The sequence below is a fragment of the Suricata suricatta genome, chromosome 5, assembly GCF_006229205.1.
Source record: "Suricata suricatta isolate VVHF042 chromosome 5, meerkat_22Aug2017_6uvM2_HiC, whole genome shotgun sequence".
Taxonomy (NCBI): domain Eukaryota; kingdom Metazoa; phylum Chordata; class Mammalia; order Carnivora; family Herpestidae; genus Suricata; species Suricata suricatta.
The window spans coordinates 99,523,813-99,550,226 of NC_043704.1; the positions used below are offsets into that span (position 1 = coordinate 99,523,813).

Here is a 26,414-nt window from a genome sequence, read left to right on the forward strand (position 1 = left end):
CTTGGGAGAGGAAATAGCAAGAACAAATGGCTTGAAGCATTGACATACTTGATATGTTAAAAGAATATCAAAGAAGCCAAAATGGTGGAAAGGAGTAAGCAAGGCAGAGAGAATAAAAGAAGATTCAGTTGAGGTAACCAAAAGCTACATTAATAGAGCCTTCAAGTCTTCCCTAGAGATATGAAAAACTATTATTCTCCTATTTTGAGAAATAGGATTCTTTTATCTGGTTCCAGTCTTGAGCAGTATGACCCATCCAAACCTCTAAGAGGATTTATCATGGCATGTGTGTTACTCCCCAATCCCAGCATATTTCACCAGCCACATAAGGATAGAAAGAAAGAAGAGCTCTCATGAAAATAAAAAGAGATAAAAAAAAAAGAATTAAAAAAATTTTTTAAATTTATTTTTGAGAGACAGAAAGAGACAGCGCGAGCAGGGGAGGGTCAGAGAGAGAGGGAGACATGGAATCTGAAGCAGGCTCCAGGCTCTGAGCTAGCTGTCAGCACAGAGCCCGACGTGGGGCTCAAACCCACAAACCCTGAGATCATGACCTGAGCCGAAGCTAGACGCTTAACTGACTGAGCCACCCAGGCACACCCCCCCCCAGAAAAAGAAAGAATAAAAAAATGCAAATATTTAAGTGACAAGCCAATGTCAAGACCCTAATAGAGAATCCAAAGAGAGGTGCCTGGGTGGCTCAGTTAGTGGGACGTCTGACTTTGGCTCAGGTCATGATCTCTCAGTTCATCAGTTTGAGCCTTGCATCAGGCTTCCGCTGTCAGTGTAGAGCATGCTTTGGATCCTCTCCCTCTGTCTGTCTCTCTCTCTCTCTCTGCCCCTCCCATGCTCAAGCTCTTCTCTCTCTCTTTCTCTCTCAAAGTAAACATTAGAAAAAGAAAAAGAAAATCCAAAAAAAGAGTTACACATGTGTATATGAAACATGTTTTGGCCTATTCCCTTATTGTACCATAGCTCTATTTTAACAAAAAGGCAGGACTCTTAGGCCGGATCACATGGTGAATAATATGCATTATACATGCAAGAATGACTTTGGTTACTCTGTGGAGATGAGACTCTAGTGGGGTACAGGCAGAAGCAAGAGAGACTTGCTAGGAAGAGATGATGGTGACTTAGAAAAGATGAAAGCAATAGGCTGTTCAAATTCTATACCTATTTGAAGTTAGAGCCCACAACATTGGTTGACAGATTGCATATGAAAGAGAAACTCTTAACTTTCTCTATCCATATGTTGTATTTTGGGCTGCAAAACAAATTGAAGACTCAGAAACCTGATAATGCTTGGATCCTAATAATTTTCCCATCTTCATCAGAATTATCTAAGGAGCTGCTTGCATCTGAAACTAGAGGTTGGATGAGCACTGCTGAAGCTAAGGTAAGGGGTTGGAGTATGAAGATTAACACAGAATGATGACACCCTGTTTTTTTTTTCTGGTAAATAGACTGAAATTGGATTCATGTTTTCTTTTTAAAATGACAATTCTTACCTCTTTAAAACATTATTTTGGTTAACATATTTACATTATCTTTTTGTACTATTTTAAAGAAATGTATATGTTCATAGATGCTTTAACTACAGCATTTTACACAAAAATACATATTATTTCATTCATTTTGAAATTTATTTCAAATTAATGGTTTATTAAAACGGAGTTCACTAAAGTGAAAAAACAAACTTTCTTGCAACTTTTGAGAATTGCAGAAGTTGCAAAAAAAAAAAGTAATACATGTGCATTCTTTTTTTAGCCTACTCCTTAGTAAATGTTTTGTAATCCACAAAGGAATGTTAAATCTTCTCATATAGGTTTTCTCTCAGTGAATGAAGTTAAGGAATCCACTATTCAATTTTATGGTCTCTTGCATCCAACAAAGTATGATTTGTAGGATTGAACAAGCCATTTTATGTATACATGTAATTCTGTTTAATTCACTAATTTCTAAAGTATAGTCCAAGAGAAATACTTTATTTGAACGTTTGACTGTGAGAATCTAATCCCCAGTATTAAACTATATAAAAGTGGGAAAGAAGTAAAGTTTCCATGGATTTTATTTTGAAAATTATTCTTCCTGTGGTAAAATATTCATATCTGCATATAAATTAAAAATAAATGTTATAACTGCTTTATGAATGTTATTTCTTACACCTTTACACATACACACATTGAGGCCAATGCACACACTATAAAAATCTTGGTGTGTTACAATTAACACTTCTACAACATCCAAGAATAAGGCTAAACTTTGTTTAAACCTAAATATTTGGGTAAGTATTTTCAGATAAATATTTTTACACTATTAAAATATCTTAATTTCTTGGCTTTATTTCTTAGAATCCCCATTGAAAATAAAGATTTGTATATGACCAATTTGTATAAAGTTCAGTTCATTATGAAAATTTATACATACTGATATCAACTAAGTATAGTTTTTAAAAAATTTTTAATGTTTTATTTTATTTTTGAGAGAGAGAGAGAGAGAGAGAGAGAGCAAGCGAGCATGAACAGGGGAGGGTCAGAGAGAGAGGGAGACACAGAATCCAAAGACAAGGTCTAGGCTCTGAGCTGGCAGCACAGAGCTCAACACAGGGCTCCAACCCACGAACCATGAGATCATGACCTGAGCTGAAGTCGGACGCTTAACTGACTGAGCCACCCAGGTGGCCCTAAGTATAAGTTTTTAATGCTAATTCTTTCCCCAATTGGTTGAAAGTGTTAACTCCACTACATTAGAATTCGTGTTGAGTTTTGTGGGATCTTTAAAAAAAATATGTATTTGCAGTGTTTCAAGAGACAAAATAGTAGTAGTCCACTTTAGATTTTTCTTTCAAAATACACATGCTGGATTTTCTTGTAGATTGTTTATAAACCGGATTTGTACTCTGATCTCTATTAAACTATCAGCAGATCTAACATGACAGAAAAAAAGGAGAAAAACATACTGTGAGTCAAATTTTGGGGAAAATCTCCTTAAATCAAACCTAATCTTCGATTCTATACAGCATGATGATAGATTTAATTACACTGTGGGTTTATACGCTTCTTAATTTCATGAACTCATGAAAGAACATCTGTTTTGCTACACTAAAATCATATTTTTATTTCTCATTTCTTCTGTAATGGATTTGATTTAATGATGGCAGGTTTTACCTTTATACTGATAGACTCTTTTACCTTGTCATTTGATATACCATATGGTGCCTAGGTGACAATGATGCAATATTTTAAAAATGAATTTTGACAACCATATTGATTTAATATCAGCCATCTTAAATTAGGTTAGTCAGCCCTGAAGCTTTTTTAGAGATCACTTTTTGTAAATTTGATTCCTTATTAACATCGTTAGTTACACTTTTCTTTCAGATAATCTAATCATCTCTTCCTCCATTAATGTGGTGGAGAACCACATGATTTTTGTGCATTATGTTTGTTTCACTTTCTCCTCAATTAGTGATAATGCTGTGTCAACAGTGTACAAGGGTATCCCTTTCTCCACGTCCTCATCACACGTATCTTTTACCTTTCTGATAATAGCCATCCTAACATATATGAGGTGCTATCTCACTGTGGTTTTGATTTGCATTTCCCTGATTATTAGTGATGTTGAGCATCTTTTCATATGTTTGCTGGCCATTTGCATATCTTCTTTTGAGAAATACCTATCCAAATACATTTTTTGCTCATTTTAAAATCATGTTATTTTGCACAACCACATGGAACACAGTATGGAAGTTCCCCCCAAAATTAAAAAATAAAACTACTTTATGATTTAGCAATCCCTCTTCTGGATATGTGTACAAAGGAAATGGAACCAGGATCTCAAAGAGATATCTGCACTCATTTTAGCATTATTCTCAATAGCCACTATATAGAAACATACTAAATGTCCACCACTGATAAATGAATAAAGAAAATGTTTATATATGGAATGAAATATTATTCAGCCTTAAAAAGAAAGAAATACTGCCATTTACCACAGCATGGATAAATCTGGAGAACATCCTGCTAAGTGAAATAAGCCAGATGTGGAAAGACAAATACTGCGTGATCTCACTTATATGTGGAATCTAAAAGAGCTTGATCATAGAAGCAAAAAATAGAATGGTGGTTACCAGAAATAGACATAAAAAGAGAGGGAAGATCTTGGTCAAGGGGTACAAAGTTTGTTATGTAAGATAAGGAAGTTTTGAAGATCTGATGTCTTAAAAATTCAGTATTATATACCTGACATTTGCTGAGAAGGTAGATCTTTTTAAAATTTTTTTTTCTGTTTTTTATTTATTTTTGAGAGACAGAAGAGAGACAGCATGAACAGGGGAGAGTCAGAAAGAGAGGGAGACACAGAATCTGAAATAGGCTCCAGGCTCTGAGCTAGCTGTCAGCACAGAGCCCAAAGTGGGGCTGGAACCCATAAACTGTGAGATCATGACCTGAGCTGAAGCCAGATGCTTAACCGACTGAGCCACCCAGGCATCCCTGAGAAGGTAGATCTTAAGTGTTTTCACCACCACACACACAAAAAAAAGAAACAAAGAAAGAGAAAAAGTAAATGGTATAACTATGTGAAGTGACAGATATGTTAAGTAACTTAAATACAGTGATTATTTCACAATATATATGTATACCAAATCATTAAGTTGCATACCTTAAATGCACAAATTTTAAATTTTCATTTAATTCAATAAATCTAGAAAATAAAATAAACTGATAATAATGCAAGCCTCATTTCCAAAACCTAAACATCTCATTTACAAATATAGGGGGGAGGAGTCAACATGGCAGAGAAAGAAGGGAATCCAACGTTCCCTTGTCCCTCAAGCACAGAAGTACTGAGACCAGAAGGCTTGGAATTCTAGGAATCCAGGCTACAGAGTGATAGAAACATATCCAGGGTCCCACAAGAACAACTTGGCAGACCATAGGTGTGTGATTGTGAACTGGGGAGGTAAAATAGGCAGTGTAGCATGGTGGGGAGGTATCTCCTTATGTGGAAAGATAAAAGGAAGGGAAAGAGATGAAGTGTAAGTGTAGGACTGTAATTGGTTAAGTGAAAAATCACAAACCAGGGAACAGAAAAAAATAGAGAAAGAACCAATTTCGAACTCATTCCAGGTTGCAGGGCCTTCCTCTGGACTGGGACCTGAAGCTCTATTTGCATGCCTGGGGACAAGGGGAGCCAGCCCTGGACTCAGTACTGAGCTCAGAATCACAGTAGGAGAGAGCAATCCCCTCCCTTGAGCTGCTCCAAAGACAAAAGACCTTACAGACTCCCACCAGCCAGAAGCACTTTGTCACCTGGCTGGGTGGAGTGGCTCGACCCTAGAACCAGTGTGCATGGAGGGGGATCCTCTAAGACATGGATCCCAGCTGAGCACTGTGGAGTCAGGGAAGACTGAAGTGGAACAAACTAGCTAACTTGTACTTGCAGGGCATTGTGAAGATGGCTTGAACAGAGTGATTTGGGACACCCAGTCCAGGGATTGACATTGACCAAACCAATTGACATTGACCAAACCAAACAGGCCCTCCTTCAGACCAGTGCAGCCACCAGTTTCACAGCACCAGTGGATCACAGCCCAGCAGTTTTGCATTTTCTGATTTGATTCTTGGTCAATTTTTTTTTCTTTTTTCTCTTTTTCTTCCTCTTATGCCTTCCCTTCTCTATTCTGGTTATTCTGGCTGTTGGTCTGTTTAAGCAGACATTTTTAATCTGTTCTTTGCACATCTCTCCTCTATCTCCTTTTTTGTTTTCCTCTCTCTCTCTGTGTATTAAACTGTATAGTTTCTATGATTCTTTACCTGGTTCTTTTCTTTTCCTCTTCTCTTCTCTTCTCTTCTCTTCTCTTCTCTTCTCTTCTCTTCTTTTCTCTTCTCTTCTCTTCTCTTCTCTTCTTTCTCTTCCCTTCCCTTCCCTTCTCTCCTCTCCTCTCCTTTCCTTTCCTTTTCTTCTTTTCTTTCCTTTTTTCTCTTTTCTTTTTTTCTTTTCACCTGCCCCTGTAATTTCTCTCTTTGTATGTGATAAGGCTTCTTCCCCCACCTTCTTTTTAAATTTTTCCTGGTGACTTAAATGAACAAATCAAAGCACACCTGGTGGATAGTCCAAACTACCATTACAAGTAGGGAGATAAACCAACCAAAGTCACTACAACAGAGAGCATGTAACACACTCCAAAAACACGTCCTGAAGGGCCAGGACCTGGACAGTGTATGGCCCTTTTTTAATATAGTAGTGTTTACAGGTGCAGAACACATAACAAGCAATTAAAATACATAAGGGACAGAAAACTAGCCAAAATGATGAAACAGAAGAGTTCTCCTCAAAAGAAATTCCAAGAAAAAATAACAACTAGAGAATTGCTCAAAACAGATATAAACAATATATCTGAGAAATAATTTAGAATAATAGTCATAAGATTAATAGCTGGGCTTGGAATAAGCAAGAAAAGAGCAGAGAATCTATTGCTGCAGAGATCAAGGACCTAAGAAATAGTCATGATGAATTAAGAAATGCTATAAATGAGATGCAAAATAAATTATTTTCTGTGACAGCAAAGATGGAGGAAGCATAGGCAAGAATAAGTGAAATAGAAGATAAAGTTATGGAAAAGAATGAAGCCAAGAAAAAGAGAGATAAGAAAACTAGGAGCACTGGGTGGCTCAGTCAGTTAAGCGTCTGACTTTGGTTCAGGTCATGATTTCATGGTTCACGGACTCGAGCCCCACTTCAGGCTATGTGCCTGAAGCCTGCTTCAGATTCTGTGTCTTCGTCTCTCTCTCTCTGCTCCTCTCCTGCTCTCTGCTCTGTCTTTTTCTCTCAAAAATAAACAAACATTAAAAATTTTTTAAAAGAACATACTAAACCTTTCGGGGAGAATTAGAGAATTAAGTGATTCAATGAAATATAATAATATCCAAATCATATGAGTTCCAGAAGAAGAGAGAGAAAGGGGCAAAAGGTTTACTTGAACACATTATACCTGAGAACTTCCCTAATCTGGAGAAGGAAGCATACATTCGAATCCAGGCAGCACAGAGAACTCCGTTCAGATTTAACAAGAACAGGTTTTCTCCATGGCACATCATAGTGAAGCAGCAAGATACAGAGATAAAGAGAGAATCTGAAAGCAGCTAGGGACAAATGGGTCTTAACCTACTAGGGTAGACACATAAGGGTAGTAGCAGACCTGTCCTCTGAAACTTGGCAGTCCAGAAGGGAATGGCAGGAAATATTCAATGTGCTGAATAGGAAAAATATGCAGGCGAGAATCTTTTATCCATTAAAGCTGTCATTCAGAAGAAAAGGAGAGACAGAGGCTTTCCAAGACAAACAAAAACTAAAGGAGTTCATGACCACTAAACTAGCCTTGCAAGACCTAAGTGGGACTCTGTGAGTGGAACACTACAAAGATACAAAGGACATCACCATAAGCATGAAACCTACAAATAACACAATGACACTAAACCCATATGTTTGAATAACTCTGAGTGTAAATGGACTAAATGTTCCAATCAAAAGCCATAAGGTATCAGAATAAAAAAAAAAGACCCATCTATCTGTTGTCTACAAGAGACCTATTTTGGACCTGAGGACACCTTCAGATTGAAATTGAGGGGTTGGAGAACCATCTACCATGCTACTGGAAGTCAAAAGAAAGTTAGAGTAGCCATCCTTATATCAGACAAACTAGATTTTAAACTAAAGGCTGTAACAAGAGATGAAGAAGGGCATTATATAATAATTAGGGCATCTATCCATCAAGAAGAGCTAACCATTATAAATGTTTATGTCCCCAAGTTGAAGTAACCCAAACATATAAATCAGTTAATCAGAAACATAAATGATCTTACTGATAAGAATACAGTAATTACAGGGGACTTTAATACTCCACTTACAGCAATGGATAGATCATCTGGAAGAAAATCAATAAAGAAACAATAGCCTTGAATGATACACTGAACCAGATGGCTTGACAAATATATTCAGAATTTTTCACCCAAAAGCAGAATATACATTTTTCTCCAGTGCACACGGAACATTCTCCAAGATAGATGACATATTGGGTCACAAAACAGCCCTCAATAAATATAAAACACTGAGATCACACCATGCAAATTTTCAGATCACAATGCTCTGAAACTTGAAATCAACCACAAGAAAAAACTTGGAAAGCCTCCAAATGCATGGAGGTTAAAGAACATTCTATTAAGAAATGAATGGGTCAACCAGGCAATTAAAGAAGAAATTTAAAAAATACATGGAAGCAAATGAAAATGAAAACACCACAGTCCAAACCCTTTGGGATACAGCAAAGGCAGTCATAGATTTCAAACCAGGCCTATCTCAAAAAACAAGAAAAATCCCAAATATAGAATCTAACCACACACCTAAAGTAACTAGAAGCAGAATGGCAAAGAAACCCCAAAGCCAGAAGAAGAGAAAAAAATTAATATTAGAGCAGAAATAAACAATACAGAATTAAGAAAACCAGTAGAACAGATTGATGAATCTAAGAGCTGGTTTTTTGAAAAAATAAGCAAAATTGATAACCTCCTAACCAGACTTCTCAAAAAGAGAAAAGGAAGAACCCAAATCAATAAAAAAATAAATGAAAGAGAAGAGGTCACAACCAACATCACAGAAATACAATTATTGGAGAACAGTATGAAAAATTATATGCCAACAAACTGGACAACCTGTAAGAAATGGACAAATTCCTAGACACCCACACATTACCAACACTCAAATGGGAAGAAAGAGAAAATTTGAATAGACTCAGAATCAGCGAAGAAACTGACTCAGTTATCAAAAATCTCCCAAAAAATAAGAGTCCTGGGACAGGTGGCTTCCTAGGGGAATTCTAGCAGACATTTGAAGCAGAGTTAATACCTATCCTTTTCAAGATGTTCCAAAAAATAGAAACCAGCTGGTATCTATGATACCAGCATTACTTTGATTCCCAAATGAGACAGAAACCCCACTAAATACGAGAATTACAAGCCATTATCCTTGATGAACATGGATGCAAAAATTCACAACGAAATACTAGCAAATCAAAATCAACAGTACATGAAAAGAATTATTCACCATGATCAAATGGGATTCATTCCTGGGCTGCGGGCTGGTTCAGTATTCACAAATCAATAATGTGATACATCACATTAATAGAAGGAAGGATAAGAACCATATGATCCTGTGAATAGATACAGAAAAAACATTTGAAAAATACAGCATCAGTTCTTAATAAAAAACCCTCAAGAAAGTCGGGAATAAAGGAACATAACTTAACATTATAAAATCCATATATGAAATGCCCACAGCTAATATCATTCTCAATGGGGAAAACTGAGAGCTTTCCCTCTGATATCAGGAACATGACAGGGATGTCCACTCTCACCACTGGTGTTGGAAGTCCTAGCCTCAGCAATCAGACAACAAAATGAAATAAAAGGCATTGAAATTGGCAAAGAAGAAGTAAAACTTTGCTATTAGCAGATGACATGGTACTCTACATGGAAAACCCAAAAGACTTCACCAAAAATCTGCTAGAACTAATACATTAATTCAGCAAAGTGGCAGGATAAACAATCAATGTACAAAAATTGGTTGCATTTCTATTCACCAATAAGGAAGCAACAGAAAGAGAAATCAAGAAATCAATCTCATTTACAATTACACTGAGAACTATAGAATACCTAGGAATAAACCTAACCAACTATGTAAAAGATCTGCATGCTGAAAACTATTGAAAACTGCTGAAAGAAATTGAAGAAGACACAAAGAAATGGAAAAACTTTCTTTGCTCATGGATTGGAAGAACAAATATTGTTAAGATATCAATACTACCCAAACATATATAACATAGGCCACATCAATATAACCATTCTTCAGGTATTTTATGGCTTGAAATAATTACCTGAGGTTGTTTATTTTGTTAACTGACTAAGGAAAACAATTTCTGATGTATTTAGATTTATTAATCATATGTATTGTTTTTATTTTCTCTATTTCCTTAATTTATGCTTTTATCTTTATCATTTCTTCTTTGTGATTTTCTGAATTTACTCTTTGTCCTGTTGGACATTAATTTTTTTAGTTGATATAAATTGAGATGGTTACTTTTATGTGTCAAATAGAGTGTGCTATGGAATCCAGATATTTGGTCAAACATTACTCTAGTTACTTCTGTGGAACTGTGTTTTAAATGAGATTACCATTTAAATAAGTAGATTTTGAGATCATTTAAAAAAAAATATCCCCAGAATGTGGGTAGGCCTCATCTTATCAGTAAAAGTCCTTAACAGAAAAAGAAAAAAGAAGAGAGAATTCTCAGTCAATTTTCTTGGTACTTAAGCTACAATAGCAACCCTTCCACAGATCTCCAATCTCCTGGTCTACCCTAGAGATTACAGACTGTCTAGCCTTTACAATCACATCAGCCACATAAGTCCTTAAAACAAATATTTCTTCTCCTCTCTCTCTCTCTCTCTCTCTCTCTCTCTCTATATATATATATATATATATATATATATACACACACACACACACACACACACATACATATATATACACACACACACACACACACATATATATATATACATACATGACCTACTGATTCTATTTCTCTTCAATGCTGTACTTTTCCTCTTGGCCATTGTCTAAATGCATGCCATAGAAAGTGGTATGCAATGTTTGCATTATTTTTTAAGAAAAATTCTGTAATGTCCATTTGTATTTCCCCATTTACCCAACATTTTTTTAAGAGGATTGTTTTTAAATTTTCACATGGAAGGAATTTTTTAACCAAATATATATTAACCTACAAAAATGAATGTAAACTATACAGCTCTTATATTTAATGCTTAACCAAAAGGCAGAAACTACTGTAATGCCACTAGGAACATCACTGCTGCCTCAAGAAGCTAGACACGAACACCACATACTATATTACTGCAAAACTACAGTGACAGAGAACAGATCAATGGTTATCAGAACCTGTGGTGAGGTAATGGAATTGGCTGTGAAGTGACATGAGGGTACTTTTTTGCAAGGATGAAAAGTTCTATATCATGATTATGGTGATGGTTACACTAACTTTGCTAAAACTAATTTAATTATACACTTAAAATTTGTTAATTTAACTCAGCTATTTTCTTTATTTTGATTTATCATAAAGATTCCCCTGAAAAGAGAATTGCTTAAATGATATTTTAATACTATGGCAGTGCATTCTCTGATTTTATTCATTCAAGAAGCTGAGTGTGCTAAGTCTATCTGTGATTTGTTAGGCCCCAGGCTATATAATTGGATGAAATAAAGTTTATCTTAACAAGGACTTAAAATTCCTCTTCATTACCATCAAATTTCAATTGCTATAGGAAAGGAGTCTCTGGTTCCAGAAACCAATTTCCTTCTTCAGCAAAGTATTTCACGGTCACTTCTGTACATGATAAGTTAATCAAAGAGGAATACAGTTGTGGAGTGGGAGCCTGGTGGCTCAGTCACTCAAGCGTCAGACTCCTGATTTCAGCTCACGTCATGATCTGAGGGTTCATGGGAACGAGCCCCACATCAGGCTCTGGGCTGACAGCACAGAGCCTGCGTGGAATTCTCTCTCCCGCCTGCTCCCCCATGCTCTCTCTCTCTCCCTCTCTCTCAAAATAAATAAATAAACTTTAAAAATATTTCAAAAATAAAGTTGTGGTGAAAAGATATTTATGAATAAAAACATAAAAAGCACAGAAATAAAAACAGAAGGTAGAAAGAAAGAATATTTGTATTTCTGTATGTGTGAGTAACAGTGAGAGAAAGAGAGACTGAAGACATAAGAGAGGAATTTGGGGTGATTGAGAACAGAGAAAAAAACCTTGATTTTTAATGGAGGGTGCTAATATTTATATTGAGGTTAAAGTGTGTAGGGTTATGTGTGTCTCTAGTGATGTTAAAAGCAAGTTAACTTATTAGCTGAGTTTCTTTATATTGAAGAGTGTACATTCCTTCAGAATCTGCCTCATTTTAACTACTTTTTTGTGACTAATGATTTGAGATCACATCTTCAGAACAAAATGTAAAACCAGAAAGATCATTTTCAATTAAGTCCCACAATGAATATATCGCATGTGCAACATATAATGCGGACCATTGGAAGCATTGTCTAAAATGGGAACATAAGAGACTGAAACAGTTACTTCATTAACAAAAGTTTTACATTATAGATATGTAGAAAGAGAAACTAATTGTGTTTATGTGCATTTGAGAAAGTTTCTTAGATGAACTGTCATCTGAAAAAAAAATCTGTAATATGAGTTTCAGGGCTATACATGTATAGGAACATAAGATGCTTTAACATTTTCAAAAAGGATTATAATGAATAAATAATACCTTCCATGGAAAAGAAATGTGGATGTGATGAAATATATATAAAGAGTCTGATGTATAATTGAGACTCAATTAAGCTATTTTGAAAAATGGCAGAAATTTTTGTTTGGTAAGAAAAGATGAAAATACTGCCAGACTGAACAGTTGTCTTTTTTCTCCCTCTTTTTATTGCAGTATTATCCCCCTTTTAGTTTCTTTTTCTTTTTATCTTGACCAGCAGGTTTCTTTGCATCAAGACCCACAGTGACAACACTGTAATATTTGCCTCACCGGGGTCCAGCAGCGCTAGTCATTAAATCCATATGTGGTCACTTTAGAGGAAATTCCTCCTGAGACCCATTGCTGGGAAGATACGTCTCCTCTCCTTCTATATAAAGGTAATGAAATTCTCTTTTCACAGTACTGCATTACCTAACTAGGTATGTAGTGGTAAAAATCAAACCAAACTCTCATAAGGCAGAAAGTCTGATGACTAACTTTTTATAGAGTTTCAAACAGCCGAATACTTTGTGCTGGATAATTCTCTGAGAAGAAAAATACTACCTATAATTCAACAGAGGTACTCCGAGTGAACAGGGGAAATATTTAACTAGGACTCTTACACGAACATGTGATTCAATCCAAATTGTCTATTTCCTTTCAGCCTTTTTTACTGTCTCTGTACTCCCCGGAGGAGTTGGGGGTGGTGGCCTTCTCCAGGTCTCAAAGTCCACCCTGAGGTACAAAACAACACTGAATAATTTCCCTGAATGGCTCCAATTTTGATGTACAGTAAGATTATTTAGCATTCACCTCAAATTTACTGAATCTTGGGAGCCTTTGCTGGTAAGACTGGGGTATCCGTGTTTATAAAAACATAGGTCATTGGGACTTTATGCCTTTGGAGAAAACTCATCAGTTTAGAATATTTTCCTGCTTACTTCTGACTCGAAGTGTACTTGTTTACTGTCTTATTACTGCTGGGTCCTGCTATTTGTCACAGCTCATTCGCAATAAAGATAAATCAGTGCCATTGTGCTTCCCCTCTAAGGTAATGCATTAAAAGTCCATTTCTTGGAAACACCCTTAAGGAGTGACATTAATTGACATAAATTTAGGCACTGTGGAAATATAGTGAGGTATATTATTTAGGCCAGGTGATCCTTTTAAGGCTTCTGAAAATACAGCACATGGACAGCTATCATTCTGCCTTACGTAGGCATTAAATATCATCCATGTGGAACAAATTAAATAGTTTCTTTCTGTCAGTGGCATTCAGAGGAAACTTGTGTCAAGAAAATAGTTAGAACGACATATAATTTCCAATATTGCCTTTCAATTTCAAATGCCAGTCAGAGGAAAGACAGATAATGTGCATCTTCTCAAGTAAAATCATATTGCAAAGTGATTTTCCTGCATCATATGCACTTATAAAAGTATTGATGAACTAAAAATGTGCATGACAGAAAGTTTCTGATAGAAAGTTTCTGATAGAAGAAACATGGCTGGCACAGCTTCGTAAATAAAAAGTAAATATTTTCTAGATAAAATTAGATAACCTGATAGAGTTTTACAAGGACAAACTCTCCAAAAAAAAAAAAAAAAAGGAGAAACGCTCCTAGAAAAATGAACACTTAAAATCATATTGAAATTAATAACATATTCCCATCTGATAATTATTAAGGAAACTTACACTTGTAGCCAAAATCAATTGCTCTACAGTGGCTATTTAGATTATGAATATTAAGGCTTCGTGCAATTTGGGTTATCCTTATATCCACAGTAAACTAAAGAGTAAATACATTTCTTCAAGAATAAGAATTTGCTGGGGCACCCAGGTGGCTCAGTCAGTTAAGAATCTGACTCTTGATCATGACTCGGGTCATGATCTCATGGTTTGTGAGACTGAGTCCTGCGTCAGGCTCTATACTGATGATGCGGAGCCTGCTTGGAATTCTCTTTTTCCCTCTCTTTCTGCCTCATACCCAGATGGTGCTGTCTCTCTTTCAAAAATAAATAAATAAATAAATAAATAAATAAATAAATAAATAAATAAACTTTAAAAAAAGAATAAGAGTTTGTTATTTCTAAAAAGAAACACCATTTTAAAAATGAACATGCTCATAAATATGCATATTATTAATCATATTATAACCATTCAGTCATGTGTAAGAGTTGAGATTTTATGTAGGGGATACAATCTGTACACAAAGTAGGAATAATATAATGAATATTGGAGTAATTATCACAATAACAATACAAGTAACTTAGTTTTGAAATTTCCAGGGATGAATCTGGAAAGCCATCTTGGAGGAGGGAATTTTAATCTGAACATCAAATTAGAAATGATGTAAATATAGGTAGAAATTTGACAATTGCAATGGAGGAAAACATTGTAGCGATATTAAGCAAAATATCACCACTTCATCAGAGATGCACCAGTTGGCTTTGGTATTGGGTAAATAAAAGTGAAAGGAGAAATATGGATGACAAAGAGAAATGTTTAATTTTAATTAGGATGTTAGTTCATGTTGCCAAGCAATCATAAAATATTTAACATTCTATCTGTCTGAATTATGCAGATTCCCTATGCAGTTAAATCATATACTTGGAAAATAACTTGGGTTCCTTAGCATTAAGTCTTATTTCTGATATTGACCATGTGTATGAGGGGACCATATGTCTTGTATCTATGTATGCCAATACAGTCAGGTTATTATTAATAGCCTCTCTTTTTCTCTGAAACAAGCACTGGCTTAGATGATGTGCTCCCCATGGAGTTGGCTAACTTGTTTAAGTTTCAGACTCCTTACTTTAAAATGTGGATAATTTTTATAACTACCACATGGCATTGTTGTGAGCAGGATATAATACAGTGCCTGTAAAGTACTTAATTCAGTACCTTCACAGAGCAAACAATTGATAACTGTCAGTTATAACAATTTAATCAGAAAAAAAGATGCCAAATATTCAAATGCTCAAAAAATCAGTGAGAGCACCAATTATTTGGATGATTTGTAAACTTTTAACATTCTAGCATTGACTAACTGTTATATATAAATTAGTAATTGTAAAATTTTTCTTTTTTCTTTCTTTTCTATCTCATTCACACATACACACATCTAAAAGAAATTATCTTCTAAGGCCATTAAATATTGCATATTATTATAATAAATGGAAAAGATTACTTTCACCTCTAAATTGATTACTTAAATATATAGATTGCATCATGGAAAAATATAATCCATATATATATATAAAGCTATATAAACAGGTGATCCAGATGACAGTGATGAAGCATTTCTATTTCCTCAGACACAAATAAAATTCTGATACAGCCAGTATATAATCTGGAGTGACTTTTTAAAAATCTTATTTATTTATTTTGAGAGAGAGAAGAAAGCGTGTGCACAAGTCGGGGAGGGGCAGAGAGAGAGGGAGAGACAACCCCAAGCAGGTTCTACACTGTCAGTATGGAGCCCGACACAAGACTTGAACTCACAGACCATGAGGTCATGGCCTGGGCTGAAACCAAGAGTAGGCTGCTTAACTACTGAACCACCCAACAGCCCCAAGTCTGGAGTGATTTTTAATGATAGTTAATGAATCTTTTCAGTCCTTTTATAACTGATATCATCCAAAAATCTTCTGGACCCAAATCCCTAAAAATATTCGCTTTAGCCTGATGCTTACATGTTTCAGTACAAAGATGCTCTTTAGATTTGCGAAGACATTAACATATATCCAGTTAAGGAACAAACCTCTCCACCAGCTAATAAATAAATTAATATAGAGTAATAAAAATACTTTGAAATATCTTTTCATAAAAGTGTTTAAACATTATGTTAGTGTTCTAATTCTTTTGGTTTTGAGGTGTTGTTTTTGATAACATTTAATAGTTTCTCACAAAGCATCAGGACATTCAGGAATATTCTGATATCTGTGATTAGAATTCAGGCCACCCCCAATTCTGCTTCTTCGTAGGTTCAGTAGAATTTTAATATTTCTGAAGAAGATTCAGATAATATTCTTTAATTTTTTTAATGTTTATTTATTTCTTTGAGAGACAGAGAGACAGAGAGTGAGTGGGAGAAAGGTAGAGAGAGAGAGGGAGACACAGGATCTGAAGCAGGCTCCAGGTTCTGAGCTGTCAGCACAGAACCCGACATGGGCCTCGAACCCATGAACTGTGAGATCATGACCTGGGCCAAAGAAGATGCTTAACTGACTGAGCCTCCCAGGAGCCCTCAGATAATATTCTTAACAGATAGATGTTGGACTTTTTTTGTTATATTTTTTAATTTACTGCATTGATATGGCTTTTATTAAAATACAGAGGATGTATCAACATTCCTGTTTTAGGAGTCAGAAAAGGTCATGATCATGACATAAATGAAGTGTCTCCTAAGTTGGAGAAAGAACCCCAGTACCTCATAGACAGCACTCAATTCATTAATTGAGGTGAAATCTGGTAGCAGCCTCACTGGATGGGGTTATCGGCATGCTATCAGTCAGAACCAAAGTGGGAATGTGTAGCTTGAGTCTAAAGAGCTCTGCAGAAAATTTCTGGTTTCCTTTCTCGAAGCTGCCTAAGTTCCTAAAGAGAGTCAGTCCAGTGTAACCAGAGATAGCTCTAGAGATAATGAACAAAACAAAATAAACAAAAACAGACTTCAAAAAAAAGGCAAAATAAAAGTTCCCCTTTTTGAGATGTTTTGTGGTCAGGGAAAGAATTTGAAAATGTAGGCCCAGTGGGCATTGACTCCCTCCATCTGATTCTATTTGTTACAGATTTAAGTTGAATTTAGATTATGATGCCCTTCAGCTGCTTTTGCTAGCACATGAACAAATTTATGAATAGCATTTAAGGTTTACAGAATAAACTGAGTGTGAATTGGAGTTAAAGAGGAGGTAAGAGGCTTAAAAATGAAGAAACTATGTGAAAACCTCTTTTTGAGTATGTTCATCAATTGCAACTGGTTTGACTAAGGCATTTGGAGACTTGAAGCTCCCTTTTGATTTTGAGATCTCTGTTCTAACCCTGGAAGTTCAGCCTGCTTTAATAAGGTTCAGTGTGTCTACCCAAGCTATGATGGTGATTAAAGGATGCAGTATACGCAACAGAATTACAAGTTCTCATTCTGGGACATTACCTCAGAAATTTTGAAGTTTTGCTGCATGAGTTTCTTATTGCTGCTGTAACAAATAACCGTAGGTTTAGTAGCTTAAAACAACCCAAATGTAGTATCTGATAGGCCTAGTGGCCAGAATTTAGACACAGGTCTTCCTGGACTAAAATCAAGCTGTTGGTGAGGCTGTGTTGCTGCTGGCTCCCTTCTTTCACTCTCTCTTCCTCTTTTCTTCCACTTCTCTCTCGAAGAGAAGCCATTTCCTTGCATTTCTCACCTTCTAGGGGTTGCCTGCATTTCTTGGCTCATGCTCCTTCTTTTATCTTCAAAGCCATCACAACACTCTTACTGGCCATCTGCCTTCCGCTTTCAGATTTAAAAGACCCTTGCAATGACATCATGGCAAGCTGGATATTCCATGATACTCGACTTATTATAAGGCTATCTGGTTATCTGGTTGGGAAACCTAATTCCATCCACAACCTAAATTCTCCCTTGTCATGTAACATAACTTATTCAAAGGTTTTGGGATAAGAATATGGACATATTTGAGGATCTATTATTTTTCCCATCATAGTAAATTCTCTAGAAACTGTTTTATTTATTTTTTATTCTGCTATCAGTAGTAATGTGAGCAAGTTGATAAACTAACTCAGTGTTTAGGCTGAGTTAGGCTGCCCCTGCTGAGGACTCTACATGTCTTGAGAGAGACTAACCTGATTCTCTTCCTTGGCAGATCTTTGACCCAGGTATACTTCTAATGAAAACACATCCATAGACTGGTGAGAAGTGGGGGATTATAACCATTATTCATCACATAATATTGCCTTGATAGATCTTGGTACATATAATAAGGCTTTTCCAGATTAGGGATGGGAATGTCTTAAAGAGAAGTAGGAATAAAAAATATAGTCACACACTAAGACTAGGTATGAGTTAGTAAACCTTCGGAAGATGTTGTAGGACGGATATGATGTTCACCATATAACAAGAAATTGCTGGCATGTGTATTCCAGCAGGCAATGTCAGGAGGTCCAACTGAGAGAAATTAGGTGTCTCCATAAAAATCATCATATGGGGTTTGGAAGTCAAGACCAAAAATGTTAAGAGATTCAATACAAGACTAACAGGCAGTTGCATCAGAGACACCTATGTGTTCTTAGCAAGCTCTAAGGCCATTGTCTGGTCCATGGTTGGGAAAATCTAGAGGAAGTTCTAAGTTCCAAATAAATCGGGTTACTGGTAGGTCACTAAAATAGGGTCTGTAGAAGAAGAACTTTTGTTTTCTAAAAGGGAGAGTAAAATTTGGGAAAATGGAAAAAGTAAAAACCCAAATATTAAAAGTGAGATCCTAAGTCAGAATAATTCTAGCAGTATACACTTACTGTGCATCTTGAGTGCTGAGTAAAAGTTAATTAACTTCCTTCTGCTTAAGCTGAATATATTTGAGAGATAGAAGTTAAACCACAGCTGACTCAAGTAGACTGAGTGGTGGATTGATAATATTTAAAAGAGGGCCTCATCTGAGAATGAAAGGCAGTAAGTAGTATCTTCAGCAGTAATTTCATATTGAGCATAAAATACTTTACATTATTTGTTGTTTATTTAATTTTTTATTACAAATTATTCCTTTCAAAACAGTAACCAAGTCTTTTTCATTTTAATTTTCTCATAGTGTGCCCAGGACAATGTTTTTACATATAAAAAAAACACTTATCATTTTTTCTTTCAGGTTACGCAGTTAGGGAATTTTACCTATTCTAATCACTTTGTGCTTGTTGGTTTGCTATATTAGGCGGTGTATAAATATATACATTGGCCTTACTTTTTTAAAAAACATACTTTATTATCACTTCTCAGCCTTTTGGCTAAGATCAAGTGTAAAAAAATACTTTATTTCTTAAAGTGTATTTATTAATTTTGAGAGAGAGAGCATAAATAGAGGAGGAGCAGAGAAAGAGGGAGAATCCTAAGCAGGCTCGGTGCTGTCAGTGCAGAGCCTGATGCAGGGTTTGTCGCCTTCGGACTGAGGTCATGAGCTGAACTGAAACTAAGAGTTGGATGCTTAACTGACTGAGCCACCCAGGCACCATATTGACCTTACTTTTACATATGTTTCTGAAGACAATTGGTGACCTCTAAATATAGGAATTCTAGTAAAGAAAGAGAAACTATGGCAAACTGGTGAAGACACTATTTGAGGATAAAAAGAACTTTAAGCATTTGTTTATTCATAATTATTAGGTCACCTCTATTTCAGCTATTCCTGATGTTTATTCTTTGATAACTGAATTCTTCAAATATAATGAACCAGATATTTGCCATCTTCTAATTTCTAGTCCTCTGCTAGTTGCTCTAACTTGTGAGTAGTTTACTCTTATTGCTTCTCCTTACACAATGCCATATTTTTGTTATGAATTCTACTCTTTTTCTTTCTTAAACAAATAAAGTTTTTACTTGGTGTCCTAGGCTTTTTTCCTGTCACAATACAATTTGACATATTAAATATTTCTTTTTTGGTTGAGATTTAATTGACATATAGCATTGTATTAATTTTAGACATATAGCATAATGATTTGATATATGTAAATATTGTGAAATGATCACAATATATTTAATTTACATCTATCATCACATATCTGTGTGTGTGTGTATATATATACATATATATGTATTTTATTCTTATGATGAGAACTTCTAAGATCTACTCTCTTAGTATAGTAAAAATGTTAACCTATATCAATGTAAGGCCCATTATTTAGTTATTTCCCCTTTGCATTGGTCTCTATAATGTCCTGGGCCTTTTATGTATTCTGGTCCTAAGATAGACAATTAGAGAGACAGACAGACAGACAGACAGATGACAGATCATTTATTGTATGAATGTGCCAAAATCTCCAAAATGTTAAAACAACATTTGTACATATAGATGTTCTTACCCTTGCTCTAAAGGTATTTATACTCTAAACAGTACTGGAAAACACATGAACACATTAAGCACATTTTACACATATGTAAAAAAGGAAAGCACATAATGAAATACAAATATATTTTTAGGTATAAAAGCTTTTCTTTTTTTGTAGGTTTACCAGCTGCTTCCTTTTGCTTTAAGATATTTGGTACTCATCATCTCCTACTGTATCATTATTATTTCCTTTTAATGAGGTAATCAGCTAGTAAGTGGAAGAGATAAAATTCAGATTGTTATCCAACCACAAATGTGTGTGATCTTTCCTAAATATCACTGAATTAACAATATATAAGGAAAACAGAGTATAAGAGACTCAGAAGAAATTAAGCTTGTTTATTTATTGATGTAACAGAGAAGACTTCGACAAAGACATGCATCTTGACTTAGGCTTTAAAAAGTGGATGTAATCTAAACCGGAAATCAGAAAGATGGGCATCCTAGGTCCATGGAGATAAATGTTAGCCCAGTCTGTTACCAACACAGTAAAAAGCAAGTGCAAAAGTCTGATTGAATCATTCTACCTCGCATTTGTTCATCTCAAATTCAATGCCAAACCTTTATCCAATCGGCCTATCAGGTCCAGAATTACTTTCAGAGCAGACAAATTACTTTTACTCAGCATATGGTTTCAGAACTTAATGCCAGGGTAGTTTGTCTTCCTTCATTTGTAAACAATACTGTGTCCTGAGGAAGGAATATTGAATCCACACTTTATATAGGAATATATTAGATTTTTAAATTACATGGTGCTGTGTATGTCACACTCCAGCAAGCTCATTCCTAAAAGGATAAAGTTAGTCATGGAGAGAACACTTGCACTAGAAACACAAATGCCTGATTAATATACAAGGGTAAATAAGTGAAATATGTATTGCTGAAATGAAGACTGTGCTGAGATTAGACAGCCTGCCAAAGAGATAGAAAAGCCTTCTCAAAATGCACTATTTAATATGGAGCTGTACAAATGGTCATCTTTTATTGTATAGTCAAGCGTTTCATTTAATTTGTCACAAGGGTGCCCACCAGGCAAAATGTCTGTTTTGACATATACCGCTCAAGTGTGAAAGTAACCTTTTGCCTTAATGCTTTATTCAAGAACTAGCCTGGTGTTTTTAATTGGCTAACGCAGCCCTAAAATCTGCAGTCTCTCAAAGAATATAATACTTCCAAAAACAGCCCAGTTTTAATTTCTTCCATTTTAATGTAGCTTAATATGAAATCTGTTTTACATCTCACTTGTGATTAGTGAGTATAATCAGTGTAAAACTGTGAATGGTAGTTGCCGTTGCAGTGACCAAGGTCTGTGAACATTTCTAATATTATAAAAATATTATTCCCAAAACAAAAAGGAGATGTGAGTTGATATGGAGCAGCTGATTGTTGAAAATATTTCTGATAACTACAGTTATTCTCATGTTTATGTGGCTAATTTTTATTTTCCTCCATTTTGTAGTTTCTGCATTCAATTTCTAACAATATAATCAGGTACAAGCAGCATGTTTGTTTTCTGTTCAGACTTCAAGTAAAAACAGTCATGGAACTGATAAGAGAAGAAATAATTTTGACATTTAGACAGTTTTCATTCTAATCATCTGCTTTTGAAATGAGTAATATGGACTATAAATTATTTTAAAATGCAGCTAAGGTTTAAAGATGCATTTCAGTTGAACCCTGAGAAAGATGAGGGAATTAAAACAGAAGATGTCCTCAGCAACTGAGTCTGTTAGATAAAATTTAGTGTCAAGTAAACTATTAGTCATACCCAGCTAGTGTGGATGCCTGAGAAAATTATGCATTGTTCCTACTAATTTTAAAATATAATAAGTTATCTTATACTTTAGAATCATTCTTTAGACACAGAAGAGGGTTTTCAATAGTTTTAAATTAACAACTTAAAATGATTAAAAAATATGTTTATTTATATAAAAATATGAATACTGTACAGTAGCAAAGCACTTGCAAAATTTTGACGTTGAGCATTACAAAGTATTGAGAACCTTTGAGTGCCCAAGTCTCAAATTTCCATGTCTCTCTACATCAGGTTAGTGTACAATAGTCATTCAATTTGAATTTGTAGAATGCGTGATTGTTATAACACTATGTCATAAATTATTAAGGTAGCTCTTTCATATTGAAAGATATAATTATGTAATTACTCCATAAATTCATAGGCATAAAAACTATATCTTGAAAATTTTTAATCATGTGTAATATTAAAAGTTTATTAGCTTTTTGCCTTTATTGTTAGTTTTCATATTGTTATAGGCTATGAATTTGTGTCCCACCCCAAAATTAATGTTGAAATTCGAATTCCTGATGTGATGGCATTAGGAGATGGGATTAAAAAATATTTTTCTATTTATTTATTTTTGAGACACAAAGAGAGATGGAGCATGAACAGGGGAAGGGCAGAGAGTGAAAGAGACACAGACTCCAAAGCAGGCTTCAGGCGCTGAGCTAGGGGTCAGCACAGAGCCGGACACCTGGCTTGAAACCACGAACCCTGAGATCATGACCTGAGGCGAAGTCAGATGCTCAACCAACTGAGCCACCCAGGTGCTCTCAGGAGATGGGATTTTTGAGAGGTAATTAGGTCATGAAGGCAGAGCCCTCATGAATAAGAGCAGTGCCTTATAAACGGGAGTGAGAAACAATCTGTTTGCCCTTTTCCATGTGAGGATGAAAATAAGAAGGCAGCTGTCTGCATACCAGAAAGAGGACCTTAATCAGACACCAAGTTTGCTGGACTCTTGATCTGGGACTTCCCAGCCTCTAGATCTGTAAATGTTTAAACCACTCAGTTTATGGTTTTTGGTAATTTGTTTTAGGAGCCTAAACTAAAACATATCATCTTTGGAAATTTTTAGTAAATTTAATATAAAGATACACTATTAACACTTTTACTTAGGTTATTGCAATATATAATATTGTGTTCAGAAAGTAGAACACTGCTTGAAAACCACATCATATTAACATAGACATTGTGGCATTTGTTAACTGTTTTTAAAGTTTTTGTTGTTAAAATTTTATTTCTGTTAGTTTTACAATTTTCATCAGAGTATTTGTAAAATTTTATGCAGTTCTTTTTATTCCACTTATTAGACTGAGCATTTTTAAAGAGATAAATATTCTTTAAAAAGATAATTTTCATAGAAATATTCTATTAATGAAAATAAGAAAACTATATGATCGGAGTTAAGATGGCAGAGTAGTAGGAAGGCCTTATGCTTGCCTTGTCCCTCCAAATAGCTAGATAATTATCAAATCATTCTGAACACCGAGGAAATCTATCTGAGGGCTGAGAGAGCAAACTGCACATCTAGAGGGAGAAACGGGGCCACATTGTGGAAGGCAGGAGCTGTACAGACTCAGAGATGTGACTCGTGGGAGAAGAATTGTGGGTGCTGCAGCGGGAGGGAGCCCTGATCATGGAGAGAGGGGAGAGAGAGAGAGAGAGAGATAAAGCAGCAAGCAGGGCACTGGGCAAGAGAAACACTTCTCCAAATCCACTGACTGGGAAAACGAGAGGGGCTGATTGTCACACGTTTTTACAAGCAGTGGGCTGAAAGTCTGAAGTTTTAGAAGACAATGTCATCCTGAGGGTCCAGCCTGGCAGGCATAGTGGTGTGGCTGTGGAGAAGGTGGCAGAGGCCTGGGAGCAGCCTGTGAAAGGCTGGGGGTGAGGGTGGGGAGTGGCAGGGGGAGCAGCAGACGGCTTGGACACAGACAGGGTTAAGGCAGGGATGTATCTGATGGAAGGCAGGGGCACAAGAGAGATTGTTCATTCTACTGTGAGGCCTTCCTGGACAGTGGCAGGTGTGAACGCCCTCTCCAAGGAAGAGAGTGGGCTGCTGCCATTTCACCCTCCCATTAGCGCAGAAGGACTCCAGTGAGTGGCAAAGGACACAGTGGAGGCTTGAGCCCCTTACCTGAAGCCCTAACTCAGTGAACTTTGCAGGTGACTTTTTGTACTAGAGCAAGTGTGATTGAGAGCCAGAGCGGCAGCAGGCCTCTCCCCTAGAAGACCAGCACAACCCTCTCCACCCTACCCCACCCCTGTCATAAAAGGAAATATGCAATATAGGCCTACATCAAGAAGCAAGGAAGGTCTCAAATATATAACCTAACCTTATACCTAAAAGGAACAGTAAATAAATCCTAAAGACAGCAGAAGAAGGGTAATAATAAAGATTAGAGAAGAAATAAATGATGTAGCAACAAAAAAACACCAATAGAGCAGATCAATGAAATTAAGCTGGCTCTTTGAAAGAATAAATAAAATTGAAAATCTCTAGCCAGACTTATCAAAAAGAAAAAAGAATCATGAATGAAAGAGGAGAGATCGCTACTGACACCACAGAAATGCAATTATAAGAAAATATTATAAAATATTATGAAAAAATTGGGCAATCTGGAAGAAATGGGTAAATTCCTAGAAGCATACCGACTAACAAACTTTCTAAAAATAGCTGTAGGAAGTAGAAAGCTTTAAAAAAGGATTTTGGGTATTGTTTAAGTTTATTCATTCATTTTGAGAGAGAGAGAGAGAGCGCGAGCGAGCGCGAGCGAGAGGGGAAGGGGCAGAGAGGAGAGACAGAATCCCAGGCAGGCTCTGAGCTGTCAGCACGGAGCCCAACGTGGGGCTGGAACTCGCCAACCTTGAGATCATGGCCTGATCCTAGAACAGCGGTCAGATGCTTAACTGACTGAGCCACCCAAGTGGCCGAGGATTTTGGATTTTGTAACTAGGGGTTATTTAAAAAGAGCAATTGCAGTGGAATTGTGAGAAATGAGATAGATTCTTTCATGGTAATTATTATGGTGAGTACTTAATGAGTTATGATGAGGATAAAAATGCACACAAACATTTTTGAGAATCTTGGCTATTAAAATGGAAAAAAAACTGACGGGATTCTTTATAATTTGGGAGAATCTTAAGCATGTTTACAAAGATGCCTGAGAGAAAGGCGGCAAAAAGGACAGAAAGGGAAGAGGGGAAATGGAAGAAAGAGATATTAAAGATCCTTTTTCTTTGAGTATCTCTTTTGTTTGTTTAAATGCCACTTCCTGATAACAAAGATTTCGGTTTGCAATGTTTAGATTGCACTTGGGCAGACTGCATTTTACCACAAAAGTGGATATCAGTTTTCAAAATTGAACAAAATTGTAATATCCAAATCCAGTTTATTATTAATGACAGGAAATGATATCTCTCTTTCAAAAGTCATGAATACATCTTTCAGATATCTTAAGAATCAGTATTTGAAATAAATACATATATATCAGAATATGTAAATATATATCCATATATTCTGATATATGTATGTAAATATTATACATATGTAATGTAGTAGTTGCCTCTGTGTGGCGAGAGATGGGGCAAAATGTGAAAAGATGTGAAAGGCTTTTTTTTAATTTCACAAACTGAGTAATGGTACATGGGTTTGATTTGGTTACTCCTTTTTTAAAAGTTTATTTATTTTGAAAGAGACAGAGAGCGTGTGACTGGGGCCGTGAGTGAGGTAGAGAGAGAGAGAGGTAGAGCTAGAGAGGCAGAGAGGGAATCCCAAGCAGAGGCTCTGCGTTCCGTGGAGAGCCTCACACAGGGCTGAATCTCCCAACTGAGAAATTACGACCTGAGTAGAAGTCAAGAGTTGGTCACTCAGTGAACTGAGCCATTCACGTGCCCCCACCCCCCGCAATTTGCTACCTTTAAAAATCACTCTACCCATATTTCAATGCTTTTGCACGTAATTATAAGTAAATAAAAAGGTAAAGAGATTACCAAGTTGAATATGTACACTGTTGTATATCTTCTCAAGATATAGTTACAAGATATAAATATCGAGATACTCATAGAGTAGTAACAGAAGTAGCTCCTAACGAGAGTTTGTTTTTTGAAATCCACTGAATCTCATTCTGGCTTAATAAAACAGAAT

General features: G+C 35.8%; 1 long non-coding RNA gene across 1 annotated transcript in view; it reads left to right on the forward strand.

Moving 5' to 3' along the window:
- Positions 1-12,768, forward strand: part of LOC115291038 — an 87,977-nt gene extending 75,209 nt beyond the window's left edge. Inside the window, exons 2-3 of the long non-coding RNA XR_003908376.1 lie at positions 1,335-1,396; positions 12,617-12,768. This is a non-coding gene — a long non-coding RNA (uncharacterized LOC115291038). The remainder of the gene's footprint in view (positions 1-1,334; positions 1,397-12,616) is intronic.
- The last annotated feature ends 13,646 nt before the right edge of the window (positions 12,769-26,414 follow it).